The sequence below is a fragment of the Ranitomeya variabilis genome, chromosome 5 (genome assembly GCF_051348905.1).
Source record: "Ranitomeya variabilis isolate aRanVar5 chromosome 5, aRanVar5.hap1, whole genome shotgun sequence".
Classification (NCBI taxonomy): domain Eukaryota; kingdom Metazoa; phylum Chordata; class Amphibia; order Anura; family Dendrobatidae; genus Ranitomeya; species Ranitomeya variabilis.
Genome location: NC_135236.1, coordinates 548,540,115 through 548,559,839, shown reverse-complemented (window position 1 = coordinate 548,559,839; position 19,725 = coordinate 548,540,115).

The following is a 19,725-nucleotide window of genomic DNA, read 5'->3' as shown; positions in this document are numbered from 1 at the left end:
TGTGCCAGTCTTGACTCCTGGGTGTGCCACCTCTCTCCCTTTCATTCAGTGGGCCATAGAAAGCCTATTTATTTTTTTTTTTAAATATTATTGGGTTTCTAAAGTCTCCCTGAAAAAAAAAAAAACATAAATTAGGTGGGAGATTAATATTGACATTAGTGCTTGAGTGACAGTCCTGCGTGTGTGTCATCTCTGTGATTTTGTGCCACAGAAAACAGAGTGTGTAACATTGTGCCTGATTTTCCTTGTGGTCTCACCAACCTGTTAAGGGATATTGAAATCATACTGAAGTTATAGCTCACCGTGTAAGTTGTTTGACAGCAACAAATAAAGTTACTTTGGTTAAGATTTTAAAACAATGAGGAAGTCTGGTGCAAGAGGTCGTCGTGGGCGTTCATTGTCAGCTGGTAATGATGGTAGTGGTAGTGGAGCATCAGGTGGTCGTGGGGATAAAAATATTCCACCTAAGTCTGGAGCTGTGGAGCCAGTTTCGTCGTCAGGCTACACAAGGCCTCGAACGCTCTCTTTTCTGGGAGTAGGAAAACCGCTTTTAAAGGCGGAGCAGCAACAGCAAGTTTTGGCTTACATTGCAGACTCAGCCTCTAGCTCTTTTGCCTCCTCTTCCGAAACTGGTAAATGTAAAAGCAGCGCGTCGCTTGTGGATGTTCACGGTCAGGGACAAGTCGCTTCCTTGTCCTCCTCAGCAAAAACTACAACAAGAGAGAAGGATGCAGCAGGCGACACAACGGGTCACTCCATGGAGCTCTTTACACATACCGTCCCTGGCTTAGAAAGTGAAACATTTAACAGGCCATGCCCATTACAAGTATATTCTGACATGGAGTGCACTGATGCACAGCCACAGCCAGAGTACTATGCTGCTCCTTTGACTCAGACCACCACATTGCCCTCTCAGGGTACAGATCCACAATCAGACCCTGATGAGACTATGTTGCCCCGCCACGAACGCTATACCACCGACCGACACAGTGACACAGACGAAGTTGCACACGAGCTCGAAGAGGAGGTAATAGATGACCCAGTTATTGACCCCGATTGGCAGCCATTGGGGGAACAGGGTGCAGGCGGCAGTAGTTCAGAAGCGGAGGTGGAGGAGGGGCCGCAGCAGGCATCAACATCGCAACAGGTTCCATCTGCCGGGCCCGTATCTGGCCCAAAACGCGTGTCAAAGCCAAAACCTGTTGGAGCACAGCGTTGCCATCCGGTTAAAGCTCAGTCTGCAATCCCTGAAAAGGGATCCGAGTCTAGGAAGAGTGCAGTCTGGCATTTTTTTAAACAACATCCAACTGATCAGCGCAAAGTCATCTGTCAAAAATGTTCAACTAGCTTAAGCAGAGGTCAGAATCTGAAAAGTCTAAATACTAGTTGCATGCATAGACACTTAACCACCATGCATTTTCAAGCCTGGACTAACTACCAAACGTCCCTCAAGGTTGTAGCACCCTCGGCCAATGAAGCTAGTCAGCAACGCAACATCCCTTCCGTCACTGTAAGGCCACCATTTTCCGCACCACCGGCAGTATCTGTGCAGGTTTCTTTGCCAGCCAAAAGCAGTCAGGGTCAGGGAATCACCAGTTTTGTAGGAGGAAATATTGCATCTAGGGCACCGGCGGAAACAATACCGTCTCCAACCGTCTCTCAGTCTGCCATGTACACCGGCACACCCGAAAGTTCCACGATCTCCAGCTCTCCAGTCCAGCTCACCCTACATGAGACTCTGGTCTCAAGGAAGTACTTATCCTCGCATCCGCGTACACAGGGTTTTAACGCCCACATAGCTAGACTAATCTCGTTAGAGATGATGCCCTACCGGTTAGTTGAAAGCGAAGCTTTCAAAGCCCTGATGGAGTACGCTGAACCACGATACGAGCTACCCAGTCGACACTTTTTTTCCAGAAAAGCCATCCCAGCCCTGCACCAGCATGTTAAACAGCGCATCGTCCATGCACTCAGGCAATCTGTGAGTACAAAGGTGCACCTGACTACAGATGCATGGACCAGTAGGCATGGCCAGGGACGTTATGTGTCCATCACGGCACACTGGGTGAATGTGGTGGATGCAGGGTCCACAGGCGACATCAATTTAGGGACAGTTGTGCCTAGCCCACGGTCTAGGAAACAGTTGGCTGTAGGCGTTCGCACCCCCTCCTCCTCCTCCTCCTCGTCCTCCTGCAGAAGCTACAGCTCTTCCACAGAACGCAGTCTGCCAACCACTCCATCGGCAGATGACACTGTTGCACACCAGTTGTCCCATTATGGGCCAGCTACTGCCAAGCGTCAGCAGGCTGTATTGGCTATGAAGTGCTTGGGCGACAACAGACACACCGCGGAAGTTCTGTCCGAGTTCTTGCAACAAGAAACGCAGTCGTGGCTGGGCACAGTAGATCTTGAGGCAGGCAAGGTAGTGAGTGATAACGGAAGGAATTTCATGGCTGCCATCTCCCTTTCCCAACTGAAATACATTCCTTGCCTGGCTCACACCTTAAACCTGGTGGTGCAGTGCTTATTGAAAACTTATCCTGGGTTCTCCGACCTGCTCCTCAAAGTGCGTGCACTTTGCTCACATATCCGACGTTCGCCTGTACACGCCAGCCGTATGCAGACCTATCAGCGGTCTTTGAACCTTCCCCAGCATCGCCTAATCATAGACGTTGCAACAAGGTGGAACTCAACACTGCACATGCTTCAGAGACTGTGCGAACAGAGGCGTGCTGTTATTTATTTGTGGGAGGATACACGGGCAGGCAGTAGGATGGCAGACATGGAGTTGTCAGGTGTGCAGTGGTCTAAGATACAAGACATGTGTCAAGTCCTTCAGTGTTTTGAGGAATGCACACGGCTGGTTAGTGCAGACAACGCCGTAATAAGCATGAGCATCCCCCTAATGCGTCTGCTGATGCAAAGTTTGACGCACATAAAGGAGCAGGCGTCTGCACCAGAGGAAGAGGAAAGCCTTGATGACAGTCAGCCATTGTCTGGTCAGGGCAGTGTACAGGACGAGGTAGCGGGCGAAGAGGAGGTGGAGGACGAGGAGGATGATGGGGATGAGTATATTTTTAATGCCGAACCTTTCCCGGGGGCACAGGAAATTGGTTGCGTGTCACGGCCGGGTTCTGGTTTTTTGAGGGACACAAGTGACGTAGATTTGCCTGCAACTGCCCCTCAACCAATCACAACCGGAGATTTGACAACTGGAACTTTGGCCCACATGGCGGATTATGCCTTACGTATCCTAAAAAGGGACACACGCATTACGAAAATGATGAACGATGACGATTACTGGTTGGCCTGCCTCCTTGATCCACGCTATAAAGGCAAATTGCAAAATATTATGCCACATGAGAACTTGGAACTAATATTAGCAACCAAACAATCAACTCTTGTTGACCGTTTGCTTCAGGCATTCCCAGCACACAGCGCACGTGATCGTTCTCACACGAGCTCCAGGGGGCAGCAGACTAGGAGTGTTAGGGGTGCACACATCAGAAGTGGCGTTGGACAGAGGGGTTTTCTGACCAGGTTGTGGAGTGATTTTGCTATGACCGCAGACAGGACAGGTACTGCTGCATCAATTGAAAGTGACAGGAGACAACATTTGTCCAGTATGGTTACTAACTATTTTTCATCCCTTATCGATGTTCTCCCTCAACCGTCATTCCCATTTGATTACTGGGCCTCCAAATTAGACACCTGGCCAGAATTGGCAGAATATGCATTGCAGGAGCTTGCTTGCCCGGCAGCAAGTGTCCTATCAGAAAGAGTATTCAGTGCTGCAGGTTCAATATTAACCGAAAAAAGGACTCGTCTGGCTACCCAAAATGTTGACGATCTAACATTCATTAAAATGAACCACAACTGGATTTCGAAATCTTTTGCCCCACCTTGCCCGGCCGACACCTAGCTTTCCTATGAAAGGCTCTTGCCTGTGAATTACTTTTCTAATGTCTAATTTGCTGCAGCTGATTGTACAGCATACGACATGTTTACAGCTCCCTAAATGGCCAAACTCCCCACACGGGGCCGTGGTATCGCGACTTGGCGCAAGCACCCGTGAGACTGCTGTTTGTCTGAAGAGGTGGGTGTGCTCGCTTTTGGTTGACGGCATTGCTACTGGGTCCCTCATAGTACAATGTAGTGTCTCTGGCGGTGGTGGTGCGCACCCAACGTCAGACACACCGTTGTAACATGAGGGGCCCTGGGGCGGTCCCGCCGGCCTCTAGAGAGTTCCCCCCTACCCCAGCTCAAAATGTGCTCTACCACATGCAAAATTATATCGCACAGCTCCACCAATCTTTAGTCTATTCGCTGACATCATTCAATGTCTGGCACTGACAATACAAATTTGTAGACATCTACGATGCAACTTAAAGTAGTCTGTGTCTGTGTCCTATATTGGCACCATTAAATAGTTACTGCCAAATTACTATGTCAGAAACTCAGCAGATGAGCCCACCCCTGTACCTAAGTATGCCACCTTTTTTTTTGTTTTGGTTGTTTTGCGAGACATTAACATCTATTTATATTTTGGGAGTACTGGGACAGACACTCCTTGCACTACTCCTCCACTGACCACCAAGCTGCCTGCCCGTGTATCCATGTAACCGCTGTAAAACTGCCATGAGCCTATTGTTTGTTATTTTAGGCCTTTGAAGCCTGTCTGCGGTCCCTCCTTCCACTAGTCCTCCACTGACCAGACCACTGCTGCCCGTGTACCCCTGGAACCAATTATAAAGTGCCTACAGCCAGCCCATTTTTTTATGTTAGGCCTTTGAAGCCTGTCTGCGGTCCCTACTTTAAATACTCCTCCACTGACCACCAAGCTGCCTGCCCGTGTATCCATGTAACCGCTGTAAAACTGCCATGAGCCTATTGTTTGTTATTTTAGGCCTTTGAAGCCTGTCTGCGGTCCCTCCTTCCACTAGTCCTCCACTGACCAGACCACTGCTGCCCGTGTACCCCTGGAACCAATTATAAAGTGCCTACAGCCAGCCCATTTTCTTATGTTAGGCCTTTGAAGCCTGTCTGCGGTCCCTACTTTAAATACTCCTCCACTGACCACCAAGCTGCCTGCCCGTGTATCCATGTAACCGCTGTAAAACTGCCATGAGCCTATTGTTTGTTATTTTAGGCCTTTGAAGCCTGTCTGCGGTCCCTCCTTCCACTAGTCCTCCACTGACCAGACCACTGCTGCCCGTGTACCCCTGGAACCAATTATAAAGTGCCTACAGCCAGCCCATTTTCTTATGTTAGGCCTTTGAAGCCTGTCTGCGGTCCCTACTTTAAATACTCCTCCACTGACCACCAAGCTGCCTGCCCGTGTATCCATGTAACCGCTGTAAAACTGCCATGAGCCTATTGTTTGTTATTTTAGGCCTTTGAAGCCTGTCTGCGGTCCCTCCTTCCACTAGTCCTCCACTGACCAGACCACTGCTACCCGTGTACCCCTGGAACCAATTATAAAGTGCCTACAGCCAGCCCATTTTCTTATGTTAGGCCTTTGAAGCCTGTCTGCGGTCCCTACTTTAAATACTCCTCCACTGACCACCAAGCTGCCTGCCCGTGTATCCATGTAACCGCTGTAAAACTGCCATGAGCCTATTGTTTGTTATTTTAGGCCTTTGAAGCCTGTCTGCGGTCCCTCCTTCCACTAGTCCTCCACTGACCAGACCACTGCTGCCCGTGTACCCCTGGAACCAATTATAAAGTGCCTACAGCCAGCCCATTTTCTTATGTTAGGCCTTTGAAGCCTGTCTGCGGTCCCTACTTTAAATACTCCTCCACTGACCACCAAGCTGCCTGCCCGTGTATCCATGTAACCGCTGTAAAACTGCCATGAGCCTATTGTTTGTTATTTTAGGCCTTTGAAGCCTGTCTGCGGTCCCTCCTTCCACTAGTCCTCCACTGACCAGACCACTGCTGCCCGTGTACCCCTGGAACCAATTATAAAGTGCCTACAGCCAGCCCATTTTCTTATGTTAGGCCTTTGAAGCCTGTCTGCGGTCCCTACTTTAAATACTCCTCCACTGACCACCAAGCTGCCTGCCCGTGTATCCATGTAACCGCTGTAAAACTGCCATAAGCCTATTGTTTGTTATTTTAGGCCTTTGATAGCCTGTCTGCGGTCCCTACTTTAAATACTCCTCCACTGACCAGACCACTGCTGCCCGTGTACCCCTGGAACCAATTATAAAGTGCCTACAGCCAGCCCATTTTCTTATGTTAGGCCTTTGAAGCCTGTCTGCGGTCCCTACTTTAAATACTCCTCCACTCACCACCACCAAGTTGCCTGCCCGTGTATCCATGTAACCGCTGTATAACTGCCATGAGCCTATTGTTTGTTATTTTAGGCCTTTGATAGCCTGTCTGCGGCCCCTACTTGCAATACTCCTCCACTGACCACAATGCTGCCTGGAGTGCCTGCCTGTGTATCCATGTAACCGCTGTAAAACTGCCATGAGCCTATTGTTTGTTATTTTAGGCCTTTGATAGCCTGTCTGCGGTCCCTACTTTAAATACTCCTCCACTGACCACCAAGCTGCCTGCCCGTGTATCCATGTAACCGCTGTAAAACTGCCATAAGCCTATTGTTTGTTATTTTAGGACTTTGATAGCCTGTCTGCGGTCCCTACTTTAAATACTCCTCCACTCACCACCACCAAGCTGCCTGCCCGTGTATCCATGTAACCGCTGTAAAACTGCCATGAGCCTATTGTTTGTTATGTTAGGCCTTTGATAGCCTGTCTGCGGTCCCTACTTTAAATACTCCTCCACTGACCACCAAGCTGCCTGCCCGTGTATCCATGTAACCGCTGTAAAACTGCCATAAGCCTATTGTTTGTTATTTTAGGACTTTGATAGCCTGTCTGCGGTCCCTACTTTAAATACTCCTCCACTGACCACCAAGCTGCCTGCCCGTGTATCCATGTAACCGCTGTAAAACTGCCATAAGCCTATTGTTTGTTATTTTAGGACTTTGATAGCCTGTCTGCGGTCCCTACTTTAAATACTCCTCCACTCACCACCACCAAGCTGCCTGCCCGTGTATCCATGTAACCGCTGTAAAACTGCCATGAGCCTATTGTTTGTTATGTTAGGCCTTTGATAGCCTGTCTGCGGTCCCTACTTTAAATACTCCTCCACTGACCACCAAGCTGCCTGCCCGTGTATCCATGTAACCGCTGTAAAACTGCCATAAGCCTATTGTTTGTTATTTTAGGCCTTTGATAGCCTGTCTGCGGTCCCTACTTTAAATACTCCTCCACTGACCAGACCACTGCTGCCCGTGTACCCCTGGAACCAATTATAAAGTGCCTACAGCCAGCCCATTTTCTTATGTTAGGCCTTTGAAGCCTGTCTGCGGTCCCTACTTTAAATACTCCTCCACTCACCACCACCAAGTTGCCTGCCAGTGTATCCATGTAACCGCTGTAAAACTGCCATGAGCCTATTGTTTGTTATTTTAGGCCTTTGATAGCCTGTCTGCGGCCCCTACTTGCAATACTCCTCCACTGACCACAATGCTGCCTGGAGTGCCTGCCTGTGTATCCATGTAACCGATGTAAAACTGCCATGACTGCCTACTGTTTGTTATTTTAGGCCTTTGATAGCCTGTCTGCAGCCCCTACTTGCAATACTCCTCCACTGACCACACCAATGCTGCCCGTGTACCCCTGGAACCTATTTAAAAGTTCATAGAGCCTAGTTATATATTTTATTTACTATTAATAAGGCCATGATGGACTACGCTGTACCACGCTACAAGCTAACCAGTCGACACTTCTTTTGCGAGAAAAGCCATCCCAACCCTCCACCAGCATGTAGAAGACCGCATTGTCCATGCACTCTGGCAATCTGTGAGTACAAAGGTGCACCTGACAACAGACGCATGGACCTGTAGGCATGGCCACGGAAGATTACGTGTCCATTACGGCGCAATGGGTTAATGTGGTGGATGCATGGTCCACAGGGGACAGCCTACTAAGTCTGTCTGCAGTCCCTAATTCAAATTGTCCTCCACTGTCTAAATCGGAACTTCCACCTTCTGGCTTTCGGCCTATAGTATCAGAAATTAAACTGCATTTGGCCTTCAACTTTGGTTAGGGCCTACTAACGGCTTCTGCCCCTCCCTGGTGTTGCCCTCAACTAAATAAAGCTGAGCTTCAACCTTCCGGCTCTCATTAAGTGGTTTTAAAAAAAAAAATGGTGGTTAGGGCCTACTAACGGCTTCTGCCCCTCCCTGGTGTTGTCCTCAACTAAATAAAGCTGAGCTTCAACCTTCTGCTCCAAATTACCATTTTGAAAAATGCAATAGGCTTTTCCGGCCTACTAAAGGTGTCTGTCTGTGTGCCCCTGCCTGGTGTTGCCCTCAACTAAATAAAGCTGAGCTTCAACCTTCTGCTCCAAATTACCATTTTGAAAAATGCAATAGGCTTTTCCGGCCTACTAAAGGTGTCTGTCTGTGTGCCCCTGCCTGGTGTTGTCCTCAACTAAATAAAGCTGAGCTTCAACCTTCCGGCTCTCATTAAGTGGTTTTAAAAAAAAAAAATGGTGGTTAGGGCCTACTAACGGCTTCTGCCCCTCCCTGGTGTTGCCCTCAACTAAATAAAGCTGAGCTTCAACCTTCTGCTCCAAATTACCATTTTGAAAAATGCAATAGGCTTTTCCGGCCTACTAAAGGTGTCTGTCTGTGTGCCCCTGCCTGGTGTTGCCCTCAACTAAATAAAGCTGAGCTTCAACCTTCTGCTCCAAATTACCATTTTGAAAAATGCAATAGGCTTTTCAGGCCTACTAAAGGTGTCTGTCTGTGTGCCCCTGCCTGGTGTTGTCCTCAACTAAATAAAGCTGAGCTTCAACCTTCCGGCTCTCATTAAGTGGTTTTAAAAAAAAAAAATGGTGGTTAGGGCCTACTAACGGCTTCTGCCCCTCCCTGGTGTTGCCCTCAACTAAATAAAGCTGAGCTTCAACCTTCTGCTCCAAATTACCATTTTGAAAAATGCAATAGGCTTTTCCGGCCTACTAAAGGTGTCTGTCTGTGTGCCCCTGCCTGGTGTTGTCCTCAACTAAATAAAGCTGAGCTTCAACCTTCCGGCTCTCATTAAGTGGTTTTAAAAAAAAAAAATGGTGGTTAGGGCCTACTAACGGCTTCTGCCCCTCCCTGGTGTTGTCCTCAACTAAATAAAGCTGAGCTTCAACCTTCCGGCTCTCATTAAGTGGTTTTAAAAAAAAAAATGGTGGTTAGGGCCTACTAACGGCTTCTGCCCCTCCCTGGTGTTGTCCTCAACTAAATAAAGCTGAGCTTCAACCTTCTGCTCCAAATTACCATTTTGAAAAATGCAATAGGCTTTTCCGGCCTACTAAAGGTGTCTGTCTGTGTGCCCCTGCCTGGTGTTGCCCTCAACTAAATAAAGCTGAGCTTCAACCTTCTGCTCCAAATTACCATTTTGTAAAATGCAATAGGCTTTTCCTGCCTACTAAAGGTGTCTGTCTGTGTGCCCCTGCCTGGTGTTGCCCTCAACTAAATAAAGCTGAGCTTCAACCTTCTGCTCCAAATTACCATTTTGAAAAATGCAATAGGCTTTTCCGGCCTACTAAAGGTGTCTGTCTGTGTGCCCCTGCCTGGTGTTGCCCTCAACTAAATAAAGCTGAGCTTCAACCTTCTGCTCCAAATTACCATTTTGAAAAATGCAATAGGCTTTTCCGGCCTACTAAAGGTGTCTGTCTGTGTGCCCCTGCCTGGTGTTGCCCTCAACTAAATAAAGCTGAGCTTCAACCTTCCGGCTCTCATTAAGTGGTTTTAAAAAAAAAAAATGGTGGTTAGGGCCTACTAACGGCTTCTGCCCCTCCCTGGTGTTGCCCTCAACTAAATAAAGCTGAGCTTCAACCTTCTGCTCCAAATTACCATTTTGAAAAATGCAATAGGCTTTTCCGGCCTACTAAAGGTGTCTGTCTGTGTGCCCCTGCCTGGTGTTGCCCTCAACTAAATAAAGCTGAGCTTCAACCTTCTGCTCCAAATTACCATTTTGAAAAATGCAATAGGCTTTTCCGGCCTACTAAAGGTGTCTGTCTGTGTGCCCCTGCCTGGTGTTGTCCTCAACTAAATAAAGCTGAGCTTCAACCTTCCGGCTCTCATTAAGTGGTTTTAAAAAAAAAAAATGGTGGTTAGGGCCTACTAACGGCTTCTGCCCCTCCCTGGTGTTGTCCTCAACTAAATAAAGCTGAGCTTCAACCTTCCGGCTCTCATTAAGTGGTTTTAAAAAAAAAAATGGTGGTTAGGGCCTACTAACGGCTTCTGCCCCTCCCTGGTGTTGTCCTCAACTAAATAAAGCTGAGCTTCAACCTTCTGCTCCAAATTACCATTTTGAAAAATGCAATAGGCTTTTCCGGCCTACTAAAGGTATCTGTCTGTGTGCCCCTGCCTGGTGTTGCCCTCAACTAAATAAAGCTGAGCTTCAACCTTCTGCTCCAAATTACCATTTTGTAAAATGCAATAGGCTTTTCCTGCCTACTAAAGGTGTCTGTCTGTGTGCCCCTGCCTGGTGTTGCCCTCAACTAAATAAAGCTGAGCTTCAACCTTCTGCTCCAAATTACCATTTTGAAAAATGCAATAGGCTTTTCCGGCCTACTAAAGGTGGCTGTCTGTGTGCCCCTGCCTGGTGTTGCCCTCAACTAAATAAAGCTGAGCTTCAACCTTCTGCTCCAAATTACCATTTTGTAAAATGCAATAGACTTTTCCTGCCTACTAAAGGTGTCTGTCTGTGTGCCCCTGCCTGGTGTTGCCCTCAACTAAATAAAGCTGAGCTTCAACCTTCTGCTCCAAATTACCATTTTGTAAAATGCAATAGACTTTTCCTGCCTACTAAAGGTGTCTGTCTGTGTGCCCCTGCCTGGTGTTGCCCTCAACTAAATAAAGCTGAGCTTCAACCTTCTGCTCCAAATTACCATTTTGAAAAATGCAATAGGCTTTTCCGGCCTACTAAAGGTGGCTGTCTGTGTGCCCCTGCCTGGTGTTGCCCTCAACTAAATAAAGCTGAGCTTCAACCTTCTGCTCCAAATTACCATTTTGTAAAATGCAATAGACTTTTCCGGCCTACTAAAGGTGTCTGTCTGTGTGCCCCTGCCTGGTGTTGCCCTCAACTAAATAAAGCTGAGCTTCAACCTTCTGCTCCAAATTACCATTTTGAAAAATGCAATAGGCTTTTCCGGCCTACTAAAGGTGTCTGTCTGTGTGCCCCTGCCTGGTGTTGCCCTCAACTAAATAAAGCTGAGCTTCAACCTTCCGGCTCTCATTAAGTGGTTTTAAAAAAAAAAAATGGTGGTTAGGGCCTACTAACGGCTTCTGCCCCTCCCTGGTGTTGCCCTCAACTAAATAAAGCTGAGCTTCAACCTTCTGCTCCAAATTACCATTTTGAAAAATGCAATAGGCTTTTCCGGCCTACTAAAGGTGTCTGTCTGTGTGCCCCTGCCTGGTGTTGTCCTCAACTAAATAAAGCTGAGCTTCAACCTTCCGGCTCTCATTAAGTGGTTTAAAAAAAAAAAAATGGTGGTTAGGGCCTACTAACGGCTTCTGCCCCTCCCTGGTGTTGCCCTCAACTAAATAAAGCTGAGCTTCAACCTTCTGCTCCAAATTACCATTTTAAAAAATGCAATAGGCTTTTCCGGCCTACTAAAGGTGTCTGCCCCTCCCTGGTGTTGTCCTCAACTGAACAAAGCTGAGCTTCCACATTCTGGCTTTCGCCCTATACTATCAGATATTAAACTGCATTTGGCCTACTAGTGTGGTTAGGCCCTTGAAACAGTGTCTGCTGCTCTTGGGTTTGCTACTCCACTGAACAAAGCAATGCCGCCTGTTTAGTCCTGTTACCAATTTTGAACTGCATGTAGCCTACTTTATTCTTTGGCCCTATATCTGTTTCCTCCTCATCCTGCCCATTGCCCAGCCACTGCTAAATGAGTCTGCTGGTACATTGACCTAGACCACTACATTCCCCTTGTACTCTACACAGCCAGAATCTGTCCCTGCTGAAAGTAAGGTTCCCCTTCCCGCATGTTATACCACCTTACACAGGGACAAAGAGGAAGGTGCAGATGAAAGTGCAGGTTCCTTCATCAGGTGGGGGGGCATACTCGTTGGCGACGTCACTGGCACAGGGCCCCTCAGAGTACGCAAAAGTGTCGCTGCTGGTGGGAGGCGCCCCCGCCATGCAAACACACCGCCGTACTTTGAGGGGCCCTGTGCCAGTGGCAATGCGAACGAGTGGGCCCCCCCCTGCTTGCTCAGGATCACAGCACTTGCAACTTTTAAATACTTACCTTTCCCTGCAACACCGCCGTGACGTAGTCCGCATTTCCTGGGCCCACGAAAAACTTGAGCCAGCCCTACTCCCCCCACAACTTTCCCCCAATTCCCTATGCCCAACTATTATTATACAGTTAATTAAGATTGGCAAGCTTCAGAAACAAGAATGGATGTTTTTGGCATTAAAATGGGCACTGTAGGTGTTTTCCTGGCCTCCACTCACTGCCGACTATGCTTCCCCATTGACTTGCATTGGGTTTCGTGTTTCGGTCGATCCCCGACTTTTAGCGATAATCGGCCGACTGCACTCGACTCGACTCTGGACAAAATCGGGTTTCCCAAAACCCTACTCGATCTTAAAAAAATGAAAGTCGCTCAACCCTACTCAGCACTAATGACAACATAATCAATATGACAACATAATGTTATCAAATTCTGTGTGGTACCTGTGGGTTAAACATGCTTACTAGGATTAAATCCTTGAGGAGTGTGGTTTCTAAAATGTGTGTGGTGTAAAATGGTGTTTCCACTGTTTAGGCACATCAGGATCTCTCCAAACGCAACATGTCATCCACTAAATATTCAGGCAAATTTTACATTAAAAAGTCAAATGGTGCTCCTTCCCTTCTGTGCCCTGCCGTGCACCCAAACAGTAGATTTCTCCAACATGTGGGGTATTGGCGTACTCCAGACAAATTGCACAACACATTTTTGGGTCTATATTCTCTTGTTATTATTCTGAAAATAAAACAACTGGGTTTAAATTAAATTTTTGTGAAAGCACCAGAAAGGTCAATAAACTACTTGAATGTGGTTTTGAGCACTTTGAGGGGTGCGATTTTTAGAATGGTGTGACTTTTGGGAATTTTCTGTCCTACAGATCCCTCAAAGTCACTTCAAATGTGAAGTGGTCCCTAAAAAAATGTTTTTTTTGAAATTTTGTTTGAAAAATTAGAAATCGCTGGTCAACATTTAACTCATCCAACCGCCTAACAAAAAATTGTTTCATAAATTGTGCTGATGTAAAGGAGACGTGGGAAACGTTATTTTTTAACTATTTTGTGTGACATGACTGTCTGCTTTAAAGGCATAAGAATAAAAAGTTTGAATATTGCTACATTTTCTAAATTTTTGCCAAATTTTTGTATTTTTTCCCCCCATTATCGCATGGTGAGCTGTATCGGAATCTAGGCGATACAGCTCACCACATTGATGAGGGAAGGAGCGCTGCGCTCCTTCTCCCATCATCCCCCACATTGACAGCGGGCACGATGACATCACCGCCCGGCGCTTGCTGTCAGTAGATGAGCAGGGAGCACCGCTGGAACAAGGAGGAAGAGAGGTGAGTATTTATTGCTTATTTATAGGATCTGCCTATGGGGATTGCTGCCTTATATGCAGGATCTGGCTATTAGGGGGGGTGCTGCCATATACACAGCATCTGCCTATTGAGGGTGCTGCCTTATATGCAGGATATGGCTATTGGGAGGGTGTGCTGCCTTATTTGCAGGATCTGGCTATTAGGGGGGTGCAACCTTATATGCAGGATCTGCCTATTGGGGGGGTGCTGCCTTATATACAGGATATGGCAATTGGGGGGGGGTGCTGCCTTATATACAGCATCTGCCTATTGGGGGGTGCTGCCTTATATACAGGATCTGGCTATTGGGGGTGTGTGCTGCCTTATATACAGCATCTGTCTATTGGGGGGGTGCTGCCTTATATGCAGGATCTGCCTGTTGGGGGGTGCTGCCTTATATACAGGATCTGGCTATTGGGGTGTGTGCTGCCTTATATACAGCGTCTGCCTATTGGGGGGTGCTGCCTTATATGCAGAATCTACCTATGAGGGGTGCTGCCGTATATACAGGATCTGCCTATGGGGAGGTGCTGCCTTATATAAAGGATCTGGCTATTGGGGGGTGTGCTGCTTTATATACAGCATCTGCCTATTGGGGAGGTGCTGCCTTAAATACAGGATCTGGCTATGGGGGGATGCTGCCTTATATACAGCATCTGCCTATTGGGGAGGTGCCTTAAATACAGGATCTGGCTACGGGGGGATGCTGCCTTATATACAGCATCTGCCTATTGGGGAGGTGCTGCCTTAAATACAGGATCTGGCTATGGGGGGTGTGCTGCCTCATATATACAGCATTTGCCTATTGGGGGGTGCTGCCTTATATGCAGGATCTGCCTATTGGGGGGTGGTGCCTTATATAAAGGATCTGGCTATTGGGGGTGTGTGCTGCTTTATATACAGCATCTGCCTATTGGGGGGTGCTGCCTTATGCAGGATCTGCCTATTGGAGGGTGCTGCCTTATATACAGGATCTGCCTATTGGGGGGTGATGCCTTATATACAGGATCTGCCTATTGGGGGATCTGCCTTATATACAGGATTTGGCTATGGGGGGTGTGCTGCATTATATACAGGATCTGCCTATTGGGGGGTACTGTCTTATATACAGGATCTGGCTATGGGGGTGCTGCCTTATATACAGGATCTGCCTATTGGGGGTGCTGCCTTATGTACAGGGTCTGCCTATTGGGAGGTGATGCCTTATATACAGTATCTGCCTATTGGGGGGGTGCTGCCTTATATACAAGATCTGCCAATGGAGGGGTGCTGCCTTATATATAGGATCTGCCTATGGGGGTGCTGCCTTATATACAGGATCTGCTTATGGAGGGTACTGCCTTATATACTGGATCTGCCTATTGGGGTGCTGCCTTATGCAGGATCTGCCTATTGGGGGGTGCTGCCTTATGTACAGGATCTGCCTTTTGGGGGGTGATGCCTTATATACAGGATCTGCCTATGGGGGGTGCTGCCGTATATACAGGATGTGCCTATGGGGGGTGCTGCCTTATACACAGGATCTGCCTATGGGGGGTGCTGCCTTATATACAGGATCTGCCTATGGGGGAGTGCTGCCTTATATATAGGATCTGCCTATGGGGGTGCTGCCTTATATACAGGATCTGCCTATGGGGGGATGCTGCCTTATACTACAGGATTTGCCTTTGGGGTGGTGCTGTGTTATGCTACAGGATCTGCCTATGGGGGGTGCTGCCTTATTCTACACGATCTGCCTATGGTGGCTGCTGTCTTATACTATAAGGTCTGCCTATGGGGTGCTGCCTTATACTACAGGGTCTGCCTATGGGGGTGCTGCTTTATACTACAGGGTCTGCCTATAGGGATGCTGTCTTATACTACAGGTTCTGCCTATGGGGGTGCTGCCTTTTACTATATTGAGGACTATCTGGCACATTATACTATATGGAGGTTATCTATGGGGCATCATACAGTGTGGGGATTACAGTGAAGGGGCATCATACAATGTTGGAGCCATCAAACAGTTTGGAGGCTAATAAGGGGTCAGTATACTGTGTGGATGGTACTATACAGTGAGGGGGCACTAAACTGTATAGGGGAGCTGTACAGGGGGGGAGACTCAGGACATTATTAAATGTAAAGTGGGCACTTATTGTTATAGAGGAACTCAGGTTACTGTGACTATCAAAGGGGCACACAGGCAATATTACTTTCTAGGGGGCAAAATGTGGGCACTGTTTTCTAGGGCACTTGCACCCAGCATTACTTTAGAGGGTACAGAGAACCACACAGCAGGTGCTGTAATAGGGACACATATGGCAGCAGCGGCTCAGTATTGGGGTATCAGGTGCAGTAATAGGGACACATACGGCAGCAGCGGCTCAGTATTGGGGTATCAGGTGCAGTAATAGGGACACATATGGCAGCAGCGGCTCAGTATTGGGATATCAGCAGGATAAGGAGTTTGTGCAGGTTGGGAATAGATGGTGATGGGGCTGGAATATGAGAAGTGAAACGTGTCTTTGTTGTATTCTCTGCAGACGAGTCGTGGCTGGAAGAAGTTGTCATGTCGGTCTGGGCCAGATGGAAAAGACGGGAAAAGTGAACGATTCCAGTCATTATCTGTAACTGTGCAGTGATCTGTTATATGTTCTGCAGGGCTGGTATCTACCACTGACCATATGGCGGTAATATCCATATTGGTCTTTATATAGAGATTATCTTCAGTAACATCTCTGTAATCTGCTGAGGTTCTCCTCCTCTATTAGAGCACGTCACCCAGTTGTAATCAAGGTTACCTGGTTAGGGGCCAGTCAGAAGCTTCGCCCCCCCTGAACCAAAACCCTAGTTACGCCTCTGCTCTCTCATTAAGGGGTTAAGTAAAGCTACCTTGTTTTTGAGTTTCCTGGTATATAGTTTTGACTAAACTTTTTCATACATGCAGATTGATTACATTCGTTTCCACAGCAGAAATTAAGTAAAAACTGCTAAAGCCACATTCACACGTTCAATATTTGATCACTATTTGTAAGCCAAAATGAGGAGAGGAACAATCAGAGGAAAAGTATAATAGAAACACGTCACCACTTCTGTATCTATCACCCGCTCCTGGTTTTGGCTTACTGATACTCATGTAAAATACCGACCAAATACTGAACGTGTGAAAGTGTCCTAATGCGTTTTTTAGCTGTGGAATTTCTGCATCTAATGCAATTCTATTTGGAAGATCCACAAATAAGTCTCAACTTACTACAAGAAAAATTGACTCGTTGAGGACTACAAGCACGCAATCGAAGTCAGCATAAAAAGAGCACAGAAGGCATGAGATGTCTATAAATCCCATCCACTTTGCTGGAACTTTGAGGCTGTGTGCACACGTAGCATATTTTTCGCGTTTTTTTCGTGTTTTTTCACTATAAAAACGCTATAAAACCGCAAAAAAAACGGTTACATTAAGCATCCTATGTAATAGAATGCATTCCGCATTTTTTGTGCACATGCTGCATTTTTTTCCTGAGCGGAATCGCATTCCAGAAAAAAACGCAGCATGTTCATTAAAATTGCGGAATCGCGGCGATTCTGCACCCATAGGAGTGCATTGATCTGCTTACTTCCCGCACGGGGCTGTGCACACCATGCGGGAAGCAAGCAGATCATGTGCGGTTGGTACCCAGGGTGGAGGAGAGGAGACTCTCCTCCATGGACTGGGCACCATATAATTGGTAAAAAATAAAGAATTAAAATAAAAAATAGTCCTATACTCACCCTCTGATGGCCCCCGAAGTGTTCCCGCCTCTCCGGTGCATGATCTCTCTTCCGTTCCTATAGATGGATGTGGTTCAGGACCTGTGATGACGTCACTGTCTTGTGATTGGTCGCGTGACCGCTCATGTGACTCACGCGACCAATCACAAGACAGTGACGTCATCGCAGGCCCTTCACTGCACTCCAGCTATAGGAACGGATGCCGCTGAGGTCTGCAGGTGAGTATAACCATGTTTTTTATTTTTTTTATTATTTTTAAACATTCGATCTTTTACTATAGATGCTGCATAGGCTGCATCTATAGTAAAAAGTTGGTCACTCTTGTCAAACAGTATGTTTGACAAGTGTGACCAACCTGTCAGTCAGTTTTCCAAGAGATGCTACAGATCACTTGGAAAACTCTAGCATTCTGCAAGCTAATTATGCTTGCAAAACGCTAGTTTTCTGCGGGTATATGCATGCTAATTCTGCATGCGATATACCCGCGGCAGGAGGCGCAGAAATTTCCGCGGCAATTCTGCAACGTGTGAACTTAGCCTAAGACGCTGCACTTTTTTCGCAGAAAAAATATTTAGTGTCAAAAACTCATCGAAAACTCATCAAAGGAACTGAACTTAAGGCTCCATACAAAATAAGGCAGTCAGTCTGTACCCTAAGGCTGGGGTCACACATGCGAGTTTTACGGACGTAAGAGCGCAGAAACTACGTCCGTAAAACTCGCATTACATACGGCACAATTATTCTCAATGGGGCTGCTCCTATTAGCCGTATATTACGGTTCAGTATTATACGGCTTTCTACGGCCGTACAAAATCGCAGCATGCTGCGTTTGTCAGCGTACTGCGCAAATAATACGCCAATGAAAGTCTATGGGGGCGCGAAAAATACGGATTCCACACGGACCTGCAGTGTGACTTGCGAGAAATACGCAGCGCTGTTAGTGAAAAGTCGGTAATTCAATTGCCGGCTTTTCATTTCTCCTGCACAAACCCGACAGGATATGAGACATGGTTTTCATACAGTAAACCATCTCATATCCCCTTTTTTGTTGCATATTCCACACTACTAATGTTAGTAGTGTGTATGTGCAAAATTTCAGCGCTGTAGCTGCTGAAATAAAGGGTTAAATGGCGGAAAAAATTGGCGTGGGCTCCCGCGCAATTTTCTCCGCCAGAGTGGTAAAGCCAGTGACTGAGGGCAGATATTAATAGCCAGGAGAGGGTCCATGGTTATTGGCCCCCCCGTGGCTAAAAACATCTGCCCCCAGCCACCCCAGAAAAGGCACATCTGGAAGATGCGCCTATTCTGGCACTTGGCCACTCTCTTCCCACTCCCTGTAGCGGTGGGATATGGGGTAATGAAGGGTTAATGCCACCTTGCTATTGGAAGGTGACATTAAGCCAGATTAATAATGGAGAGGCGTCAATTATGACACCTATCCATTATTAATCCAATTGTAGGAAAGGGTTAAAAAACACACACACACATGATTACAAAGTAGTTTAATGAAATAAACACAGCGGTTGTTGTAATAATTTATTGTTCTCCCATTCCATTTCCAGGACCTCGCTTGGCAACATAATAAACGCACAAGATACATACCTTCTGCTGTCAGATCTCATCCCACGAAGTAATCCATCTGAAGGGGTTAACTAATATTACAGGCAGGAGCCCTGCAAATGCAGCTGTGCTCCGTGCTTGTAATCCCCGGGGAATGAATGAAATGTAGGTCATTGACCTACATTTCCTTCAGTCGCGGTGATGCGCCCCTGCTGGATGTTCTCATGAACTGCAGCCTGGGAACTTTTTCCCACGCTCCAGGTCATATGAGGACATCCACCAGGGGGCGCATCACCGCGACTGAAGGAAATGTAGGTCAATGACCTACATTTCATTCATTCCCCGGGGATTACAAGCACGGAGCACAGCTGCATTTGCAGGGCTCCTGCCTGTAATATTAGTTAACCCCTTCAGATGGATTACTTCGTGGGATGAGATCTGACAGCAGAAGGTATGTATCTTGTGCGTTTATTATGTTGCCAAGCGAGGTCCTGGAAATGGAATGGGAGAACAATAAATTATTACAACAACCGCTGTGTTTATTTCATTAAACTACTTTGTAATCATGTGTGTGTGTGTTTTTTAACCCTTTCCTACAATTGGATTAATAATGGATAGGTGTCATAATTGACGCCTCTCCATTATTAATCTGGCTTAATGTCACCTTCCAATAGCAAGGTGGCATTAACCCTTCATTACCCCATATCCCACCGCTACAGGGAGTGGGAAGAGAGTGGCCAAG